This window comes from Bombyx mori, chromosome 22 (genome assembly GCF_030269925.1).
Source record: "Bombyx mori chromosome 22, ASM3026992v2".
Classification (NCBI taxonomy): Eukaryota; Metazoa; Arthropoda; class Insecta; order Lepidoptera; family Bombycidae; genus Bombyx; species Bombyx mori.
Window position 1 is genome coordinate 15,962,196 of NC_085128.1, and position 11,640 is coordinate 15,973,835.

Consider the following 11,640-nt stretch of genomic DNA (forward strand, 5'->3'; position numbering starts at 1 on the left):
CTGACGTTATTGCAAACACGAACCCTAGCAAGAGCCGTGCTTTGCAGAATCTACCACCGGATTACGAAGAAACGCGATCCACTGAGAAGATCCGGCGAGAAACTCAGTGGGCTGCGTTGTAGGCTAATTTACTCGCCGAGTCCTGCATCGCAAGCGACGGGTTCGACGAGAACGGTGACCGGTGCTTGGGGTACCTAAAAGCAACGTTAGTGGATCGGGAGGATCCGAAACGACGTGTTTGGGGCGACGTCGACTGTTTACCATTCGGTCCGCAGGATTAGGAACGAACCACAATAAGAGGATTACCGTGACGTACGTACCGGTTTTTCAAAGAAGCTTTCTATTTATCGTTGTCTTCAAATATGTATCGGTTCTAATTGGTAATCATGAAGATTTACGTTGTTGACATACCATGGTAAAAATTACTGGAAGTCACACCGGAGAGTTGATGAATCACTTAAACTTCATAAAGATATTCCATGACTCACGGTCCCTTTACCAACCGGATAGTATCGCGGAGTCGAAGTAAAAAAACCCACTAAAACTTCAATAGATAATAATTTTAAATCTTTATCATTTTTAACACTTATTTCGTTGATTGCGTGGCCAGCTAGAGTGTCCATAATTTTATGGAGGATTTCTGAAAACTCTAACGTCTTGTATATTTCCTTGGCACTAGGTATACTATAGGAAATATGCTTCTATCTTTTTTATTTTTTCTGAACGAAATATGCTTCTAACTCTTTTGTCCGTAGATCTTGTAGGTTGTATGCATAGACCTTGTACTTCAGTGGTTGTATGATACTAAGTTCTCTAATGCTGGCATCTTTTGCTTGTCCGATAAATATTACTTAGTTTTATAGTGTAAGTTGATGTACATAATAATATGTGCATATTGTGTTGCTTTTGTTTTTTGTGTTAACTTAAATTTCTAAATTTCTCTTTTTTTTCTTCGTTTGTTCACTTTCTACTTATATGTAATTTTGATAGTGGAAACATGTTTGGTTATTGTTTTAGCTATTTTTTTAAATACATATTATAACTGAATTGTGTTGTTTGAATTATACTGTTGGTTTCCCAAATAAATAAATAAAAAAACTTCAGAGGTGTCAAGGGCACCCGGATGGAACGAAGTTCCTTTCGATTAATTAGTGAAGGAATTGTAATTTTTTGTAATTGTAAACAACCATACATTCACAACACTACTCAAAATTATATTATTTACACAAGCATAGTCGGGCGCAACTGCTAGTATGCAGCAAAGACCCAGTCTATGTACAGAACTAGGCAGTCTAGGCACGTACTGGTCGTCGCCTGCGACACGACTCGGCCGTCGCTCGCGGCCAGTCTGGTTTGATCAACACCACGCTAAGACTGTGTCACTCCTCGACTTACGCGTACTCTCTTGCTTTGTTGCGATCTATTGCTTTTGTCTATTTTCTATTATTGTGTTTGAACTTGCTACTGCTTTATCTGTGCTTTTGTTCTCCGTACTGTCCCCTTCTATTAAATATTACTAGATGATGACCATCTTGGTTAATTGCCCTCAATCCAGAAAAATAGTATTATTATTCGCCAATAGATGTCGGGAAGAGTTGATTATTGAAAACACGAATAAAACAACATTTTCTGAAAATAAATCGTAGGTAGATCGATTTATCGTCCCCGAAATCCCCTGTATACTAAATTTTATGAAAAACGTTGGAGGCGTTTCCGAGATTCAGATTATATATATATATATTAATATATAATATGCAAGAATTGCTCGTTTAAAGGTATAAGATTATACTGTCCGTGAATTGGGTAATAAACTGTCTATCCTAATACGGACTCCTTATTGTGCCGCCCGGCACTGGTGACCCTACAACCGCCATCAACGACCACCAAAATAAAAATATTAATTTTAAGTTCTATTCGAGGTATAAAGAAAATAAAACTGAAGGTTTCGAAACAACCCACGGTCATTCGGTAACGTGCGAACTTATTGTGGTATAGTAAGCGGCACGTAAGTTGGCAAGGTTTTGGTGTAGTGGGGGTAATGTCGCGCATGGTGCACATTGCAACAAAAAAAATGGTTACTTTTATTGCCCGCATATAATTTAATTTTATTTTATTAAAAAAAATATTTGCCATAATTTATTTTTAAGCCTGTGTGTTTAGAAGAAAGTTAAAGAAAAGAGAGGAATTCGTGAAGCGTATTAGGTGTTATAAATAAAATACAATTAAAAGTTAAGAAGTTTATTTAAAAAAATATACTTAATATTAAAAATTATGTGTCACCGTCGTCACTATCATTTTCTAATAGTGCTACCCCTTGGATTAAATTTATGGTAGCACCTGAGCTGGTGGAAGGAGTTGGCTCCTCATTGTCGACATAACGAAGAGTCGCTGTCATCACTGGCGTAAATAATAAAACGCTCAGTGACTGAATCGACTATTGGTCATTGGTATTTGGTCCTGGCATTGCAAACAAACTTAAAACAATAACACTCGTAACAAAAACTAAATTTAAAACAATAATAACAACTAACAAATACTCAATATAAACAAAGGGTTCCTACAACTTTAGTAGGCGCATGTGTAACCAGGAGCAAACGGAACGTGGACACGGTGCGGGAGGGGAGGGTCGGCTGACTCACCAATCGCACGCTCGGAACGGTGCTACTTCTTTCCCCGCGTCCCGCTTGACAACCAAAGAGACCTAAAAAACGACTTCTGCGCATCCAGCGACTCTTTATCGAGCCGTCACCAGACTGCCCATCGTATTATATATAAGTATATATAGATGTAAATTGCAGCCGTGCACGCTGCGAACAGCGTACCTTCCCCAAAGTCCTCCCCGCATCTACTTCACCCCTGCCCTATGTGGTAGGGAGTTTCAGCCCGGGTAGTGGGGTTTGCCCCGAGGCCCGTTCCGTGCCCCCGAAAGGGGGTACGACGACCCTTCTTCTCTCCAGCGGCTCTTGCCAAGTTACGTGCCGAGGACTATACACTTCATTCACGGAATAAGAGATATGCCCGTATCTTTAGACGTTTCGTAAAATAGTCCTCCACTCTTAACTCATCCGATGATGCTCGAGCATTCCCTCCAAACTTACTCGAGTTTGGTATTTTTAGTCGACCATTACAATATTCCTCAACTGTCCTCGAGTGAGGTAATAATGATGAAAATTTGATCAAGCTAGCATCAAACCCATAGAGTTCTGTAGTCTATGGTCATTGTTTAATGTCAAAGTCAAGCTGCCGCTGTCTGTTTGACACTAGATGAACTTGTTTGATGTTTTGGTTGCTGAGTTATTCGCAAATATGTGTGCGTGCGGTAAATCTGAAAGTGTATTATTTATTTTCTAACCTATTATTATTTTAGATTTCGGATCCGGCTTTGTATTTTTATTCGTCGCTTTTGTGTGATTTTGGTTGAATCGTGTTGTTGAAGTGCTTTTCCACAACCACCAGTTTATTATTATATAAATAAAACTTATAATCGCATTGACTTTATTTATCAGGCAGTAAGCAAAATATGTCTCTTATGTAGGTAAATAAAATAAAGAGTTTCAAATGTCTAACCTCGAACTATTTACTTTATTAATAAATATTATCAAACTTAAATTATCAAAATATGCGGGAATCATGCACAGATCCAGGCCATTGCACAAAAATATCTTAAATTTCCATTTGCGGTCCACATACTATTTGGACATTGATAGAAAACCAGCCTTGAGGAACGTTCAAGGTACGTCGCGACGTACCTTGACTTGACAGTTCGCTTACTTCACTCCGGTTAGGAAAATTTTCCAAGGACGTTTGAGTGGAGTTTATTTTTACGACTAATCATACCAAAACGCGCGTTGGAGGTTGAGTCGAGTCGAGTTAAGCTCGTGTAAACGACTAAAGATACGGTTGTTAGTGTATTGCGCAAACGAACGCTCTGAGATCGTGGTCCATGAATGATAAAAAAATGTTATTTTTTGTACGTTATTAGAGAGTTAAGTCGTACACTGTGTGCATTACTAATTTTCACGTTATTACAAAGTTAAGCCGTACACTGTGTGCATTACTAATAAAAATCTTACGATACGGACGTTGTTTCCAGGTTAGGGTAACCCTCCGTGCGAGGCCCTTTCGGAGTGGGCGATCGCGACCGGCCTCTGTCTCCTAAACAGAGGCACGGTCGCGACTTGCGTGCGGTGGAACGGGCAATCTCACGTGGACGTGACGTTTGCGTCCCCGTCCGCCGTGCGCCGCACCCGCGGCTGGCGCGTACTCGAGGGGGCGGAGACGCTCTCGGACCACAGATACGTCCGATTCGAGCTCTCCGCCTCCTCCTTGTCGTCGTCGTCAGCCGCGGGCGCCCGCGGTGAGGAGGAGCTCCCGCAAGGTGCGCCCCGTTCGTTCCCCAGGTGGGCCTTGAAACGAATGAACAAGGAGTTGCTGATGGAGGCGGCCGCTGTTGCTGCGTGGGCGCCAAAACCCGCGCGGCTCGCGGACGTGGATGCGGAGGTCGACTGGTTCCGGGGCACCATGGCAAACATTTGTGATGCCGCCATGCCCCGGGTCGGCCCCCGAGCACCACGTGGGGGTGCGTTCTGGTGGTCGCCCGAGATCGCAAGACTCCGCGAGGAGTGCGTGAGGGCGCGCCGCCGGAGCGCACGCCACCGCCGCCGCCGTCGTCGCGACGCTACGTTCGCGGAGACGGCGGCCCGGCTGCACACTGACTGTCGTCAAAAGCAGACGGCGCTGCAGCTGGCCATCGGCGAGGCCAAGAAGCAGAGCATGAAGACTCTCCTGGAGTCGCTCGACGAAGATCCCTGGGGGCGCCCATACAAGATGGTTCGCAGGAAACTGCAGCCGTGGGCGCTCCCGGTGACCGAGCGGCTCCAGCCTCGACAGCTGCGGGAAATAGTTTCCGCGCTTTTCCCGCCGGCAGAGGGGGGGACTTTGAGCCCCCCCAGATGGACGCCACGTGGGGCACGCCTCCGCGTCGCCCCAGCGTTCCCGCTGCCGAGGAGCCCCCTCCCCCTATCACGGGGGCGGAGATCCATGCGGCCGTGTCCAGAATGAGAGCGAAGGACGCGGCCCCCGGCCCTGACGGTGTTCACGGCCGGGTCTGGAGCTTGGCCTTCGAGGCCCTAGGGGACCGGCTCGGGGGGCTTTTCGAAGCGTGCCTCGAGTCGGGAAGGTTCCCGTCGAAATGGAAGACGGGCAGACTGGTCCTTCTGCGGAAGGACGGGCGCCCCGCGGACTCACCCGCGGGCTATCGCCCCATCGTGTTGCTGGACGAAGCGGGCAAGATGCTCGAGAGGATCGTCACGGCCCGCATCGTCCGGCACCTGACCGAGACGGGTCCCGATCTTTCGGCGGAGCAATACGGCTTCAGAGAGGGCCGCTCGACTATCGACGCAATTCTGCGCGTGCGGGCCCTCTCCGATGAAGCCGTATCCCGGGGCGGGGTGGCGATGGCGTTATCCTTAGATGTAAGGAACGCCTTCAACACCCTGCCCTGGTCGGTGATCGCGGGGGCGCTGGAGTATCACAGCGTCCCCGCATACCTCCGCCGACTGATCGGCTCCTACCTCGAGGGCAGGTCGATCCAGTGCATCGGACACGGTGGGGCGATGTACCGCTTCCCCGTCGAGCGCGGTGTTCCGCAGGGGTCCGTCCTGGGCCCCCTGCTGTGGAACATCGGCTACGACTGGGTCCTGCGGGGCGTCATTCGGGGACCCCTCCCCGGGCTCAGCGTAATTTGTTACGCTGACGACACGTTGGTCGTAGCTCCGGGGAGGGACTACCGGGAGTCTGCCCGTCTGGCGTGCGCAGGCGTGGCACACGTCGTCACCAGGATCCGACGGTTGGGGCTCGAGGTGGCGCTCGACAAAACCCAGGCCCTGCTCTTTCACGGGCCGGGACGAGCGCCGCCTGTGGGTGCCCACCTCGTGATCGGAGGCGTCCGCGTCGGGGTCGGGGTGACCGGTCTTCGGTACCTCGGCCTCGAACTGGACGGTCGGTGGAACTTCCGCGCTCACTTTGAGAAGTTGGGCCCTCGGCTGATGGCAACGGCCGGCTCTTTGAGCCGGCTCCTTCCAAACGTCGGGGGTCCCGATCAGGTGGCGCGCCGCCTCTACATCGGGGTGGTGCGGTCGATGGCACTATACGGCGCGCCCGTATGGTGCCACGCCCTGACCCGCCAGAACGTCGCCGCGCTGCGACGTCCGCAGCGCGCGATCGCGGTCAGGGCGATCCGAGGATACCGCACCGTCTCCTTCGAGGCGGCGTGCTTGCTCGCCGGGGCGCCACCCTGGGACCTGGAGGCGGAGGCGCTCGCTGCCGATTACCGGTGGCGTAGCGACCTCCGCTCTAGGGGGGAAGGGCGCCCCGGCGAAGGAGTAGTTCGAGCGCGGAGGCTCCAATCTCGGCGGTCCGTGCTGGAGGCGTGGTCTCGCCGCTTGGCGGACCCGTCGGCCGGCCTCCGTACCGTCGAGGCGGTCCGCCCGGTTCTCGCGGACTGGGTGGGCCGCGACCGCGGATGCCTCACCTTCCGGCTGACGCAAATGCTTACCGGCCACGGATGTTTCGGCCGGTACTTGCATAAGATAGCCGGAAGGGAACCGACGGCGCAGTGCCACCACTGCGCGGACCGTGACGAGGAAGACACAGCGGAACACACGCTGGCGCGTTGCTCTGGATTTGACGAGCAACGCGCCGCCCTCGTCGCGGTCATAGGTGAGGACCTCTCGCTGCCGCGCGTCGTGGCTACGATGCTCGGCAGCGACGCGTCCTGGAAGGCGATGCTCGACTTCTGCGAGTCCACCATCTCGCAGAAGGAGGCGGCGGAGCGAGAGAGGGAGAGCTCTTCCCTTTCCGCACCGATCCGTCGCCATCGAGCCGGGGGCCGGAGGCGGGAATACGCCCGTACGTCCCGGCCCCTGTAGGTGGCGGCCTCCCCCCGGTGAAGGTCAAGGGGCGACCTGAGGGGGTGAGGCCGCGCGGCGCGCTACCAGCACTCTAGCGCGCTGCCGTGGAGTGAATAGAGCGACCGGTCGACGGTGTATCGCGTCCCGACCCGGCAGGCTGGTTCTGGACCAGCGGCACCGTCTGGGCGGCCCGACGGGCTGCCGTACCGAGACGGCCGACGTTTCAGAGCCTTCGATTCGCCTCGAAGGCTCCGTCGGCTGGGCGTCCTTGGGGTGAGCCGCGCCGTCTGGTTGTAGTGTTGACCGCGGTAGCCCCCCTACCTCATCCGGGTTCTGACCTCGGAGGGGATCGGACGTCGGGTGTAAGAGTGCAGGGGAGTCGTTTAGTGGGTGGGCTCTAAAATCCTTGGGCCCGCGGTCTGCTCACAACACCATGCAGATCGTTGAGTCTCACATACCCCGCGCGCCCCTTTTGCGCGGGGACCTCGTAGGAGGTTCGGCCCTCTACCCGAAAGAAAAAAAAAAAAAAAAAAAAAAAAGGGTAACCCTCCGCATCGTCCCATAAGGAATTTTGTTCCAAAAGAAATACATTATTTTAATAACTAAAACCTATAAGTATGTAATGTATGTTTAAATTTCGGTACCCATTTCGGGAAAACAGTCATGTGATGAACAGATGCGTGTGATCTTTATCTGGGTGTTTAATATATGTGTGTATGTAGGTAGGATATTAATCTATAAGCATGTATGTGTATCGATACCTTGTTCCCATTTACCCCTCCTAGCTGAGCCTTTGCTCGCCCACTTGTCCTGGTGAAACTGGAAAGGCCTCAGGGCCACCAGTAATACTTCAATCATAAAAAAAGTCCAGATAATCCTACGAGCGATCTGTCTCTTATAATTAAATTTTTGTAGTTTTTTCGTTTTTCTCAAGACGTAAAAATCGTTAAGAGTACTTTTATGGTTTAACCCCGCCTTTTTAATGATACTCTCTGTTTGAGTTTCAAAGATTATTTGTGACCAAGAAAACAAAAGTTTTCGGCATTCCGATAGAGGCACCCGTCACGTGCGGACGTGCTCATCGTCCACTCGATCGCCCGGTCTTTGTTCGCCCGGCTTTTGTTAGCCCGGCCATTGTTCGCGCGGCCTGTGTTCGTGATACATCTGCCGACCAAGTGTGTTTCCTGGAAGCTTTTATTTGTTTTGTTTTAGTTATTTTTGTGTTCGTGGAACATTTGCCGACAAAGTGTTTTCCTGCAAGTATTTATTAGTTTTGTTTCTTTTTGTAATTTCTGTTATGTTGTGCTTTTTCTTTGTCCTGTAGTAATCGCGCCGCATTGCCACCTGTGTTCAATAGAACCGCTCAGGTCCGAGAAGTTGGGGCCTCGCCGCAAGGCGAGTGTATTCAAAGTCCCGGGGCAGCCCCACCTGGGCACGTATCCATAATGGACGCTGTATTCGCGGAATTCCTCCGACTTCGCCACCCACAGCTCGCCTCAGAGTTTCTGGCCTTCAAGGCCAATCACACTGCGAGCCCTCTCGAGGACTCCGCCGCGCTCGCTGCTCCTGCGTCGCCTGTACCTGCGTGCAGAGCTTCTGCATTGAGCACCGCAGCCTCTGTCGTGCCTGCCGCTCCCGTGTCGCCTATACTGGCGAGAAAAGCTGCTGCGTCGTCCGCCGTGACCATCGTTTCAGCTGAGCGATCATCCGCGGCCTCCGTCGCGCCCTCTAAAACACCTACACTTGCTCGTAGGTCGCCTGCACCCGCCTCCTCGTGCTCCGACTCTGACTCGGACATGGAGGTCGACCTCGCCCCCGCCTCATCGACGGATGGATTCACCCTGGTACAGAAGGGTAAGAAGCGTGCCGCGGAGTCTCGAGCCCCCGCGGCCGCTAAAATTAGCAAAGCCGTGAACGCGTCGCGCCCCCGACCTCAGACTCCCGTTGCGCTCCCAGCCCGTGCCACTCCGTCGCCGCGTCCGGTGGCACAAAATAAAACCCAGACCCCTCCCCCGGTTATCCTTCAGGAGAAGGCAGCTTGGGATCGAGTTTGCCTGGCCCTTAAGGCCAAAAATATAAATTTCACGAATGCCCGTAGCCTCGCGAACGGCATTCAAATTAAGGTTCAAACACCCGACGACCATAGGGCCCTCTCTTCTTACCTCCGTAAGGAACGTATAAGATTCCATACTTATACGCTCCAGGAGGAGCGCGAACTCCGCGTTGTAATACGCGGAATCCCTAAGGAGTTAGATGTAGAGCTCGTCAAGGCCGATCTGTTAGAACAGGGCTTTCCAGTGAATTCTGTGCACCGTATGCACACCGGTCGCGGTAGGGAGCCATATAATATGGTTCTAGTCACCCTCCAGCCTACCCCCGAGGGTAAGAAAATCTTCAACACACAGACCGTCTGTAGGCTCTCCGGTATCGCCATCGAAGCCCCCCATAAAAAAGTCCCTCTCCCGCGACTTACCCTCCGACCGCGTCCGAAAATCTCGCTTTAGCGATCGACTTCTTTCAGTCGATCAACTTTGAGCGCGTTAACGCTTTGGGCGACGCCATTCGCGCTGCCTCCACTGCGCAACACTTTATCGCCGTTGTGCAGGAATACGCCGACGTATACGCGTCATTAAATACGTACGTCCTCCCCTCACTCCGCCGGTAATCAATGGCGTATATAAGTAGAATAAAGCTCCTATCCGTAACGATAGGATTTTTTAACGCTTACGGTCTCGCAAATCAACGTGATCAGGTTTCTGACTTTTTGCGTGACCATCAAATTGATATCTTTTTAGTGCAGGAGACCCTACTTAAGCCCGCGCGCCGTGACCCTAAAATCGCAAACTATAACATGGTCAGGAACGACAGGCTCTCTGCCCGTGGTGGTGGTACCGTCATTTACTATAGAAGAGCCCTGCATTGCGTCCCGCTCGATCCTCCCGCGCTCGCTAATATCGAAGCATCAGTGTGCCGAATCTCACTGACGGGACACGCGCCGATCGTTATCGCGTCCGTTTATCTTCCACCGGATAAGATCGTTCTAAGCAGTGATATCGAGGCGCTGCTCGGTATGGGGAGCTCTGTCATTCTGGCGGGCGACCTAAATTGTAAACACATCAGGTGGAACTCACACACCACAACCCCGAATGGCAGGCGGCTTGACGCGTTAGTCGATGATCTCGCCTTCGATATCGTCGCTCCGCTAACCCCGACTCACTACCCGCTAAATATCGCGCATCGCCCGGATATACTCGACATAGCGTTATTAAAAAACGTAGCTCTGCGCTTACACTCGATCGAAGTAGTTTCAGAGTTAGATTCAGACCACCGTCCCGTCGTTATGAAGCTCGGTCGCGCTCCCGATTCCGTTCCCGTCACGAGGACTGTGGTGGATTGGCACACGCTGGGCATCAGCCTGGCTGAATCTGATCCACCATCGCTCCCGTTTAACCCGGACTCTATCCCGTCTCCTCAGGATACCGCTGAAGCCATAGACATCTTAACGTCACACATCACCTCGACATTAGATAGGTCATCGAAACAAGTTGTAGCGGAGGACTTCCTTCACCGCTTCAAATTGTCCGACGATATTAGGGAACTCCTTAGAGCTAAGAACGCCTCGATACGCGCCTACGACAGGTATCCTACCGCGGAAAATCGTATTCGAATGCGTGCCCTACAACGCGACATAAAGTCTCGCATCACCGAAGTCCGAGATGCCAGATGGTCTGATTTCTTAGAAGGACTCGCGCCCTCCCAAAGGTCTTACTACCGCTTAGCTCGTACTCTCAAATCGGATACGGTAGTAACTATGCCCCCCCTCGTAGGCCCCTCAGGCCGACTCGCGGCGTTCGATGATGACGAAAAAGCAGAGCTGCTGGCCGATACATTGCAAACCCAGTGCACGCCCAGCACTCAATCCGTGGACCCTGTTCATGTAGAATTAGTAGACAGTGAGGTAGAACGCAGAGCCTCCTTGCCACCATCGGATGCGTTACCACCCGTCACCCCGATAGAAGTTAAAGACTTGATCAAAGACCTACGTCCTCGCAAGGCTCCCGGTTCCGACGGTATATCTAACCGCGTTATTAAACTTCTACCCGTCCAACTCATCGTGATGTTGGCATCTATTTTCAATGCCGCTATGGCGAACTGTATCTTTCCCGCGGTGTGGAAAGAAGCGGACGTTATCGGCATACATAAACCCGGTAAACCAAAAAATCATCCGACGAGCTACCGCCCGATTAGCCTCCTCATGTCTCTAGGCAAACTGTATGAGCGTCTGCTCTACAAACGCCTCAGAGACTTCGTCTCATCCAAGGGCATTCTCATCGATGAACAATTCGGATTCCGTACAAATCACTCATGCGTTCAACAGGTGCACCGCCTCACGGAGCACATTCTTGTGGGGCTTAATCGACCAAAACCGTTATACACGGGAGCTCTCTTCTTCGACGTCGCAAAAGCGTTCGACAAAGTCTGGCACAACGGTTTGATTTTCAAACTATTCAACATGGGCGTGCCGGATAGTCTCGTGCTCATCATACGGGACTTCTTGTCGAACCGCTCTTTTCGATATCGAGTCGAGGGAACCCGCTCCTCCCCACGACCTCTCACAGCTGGAGTCCCGCAAGGCTCTGTCCTCTCACCCCTCCTATTTAGCTTATTCGTCAACGATATTCCCCGGTCGCCGCCGACCCATTTAGCTTTATTCGCCGACGACACGACT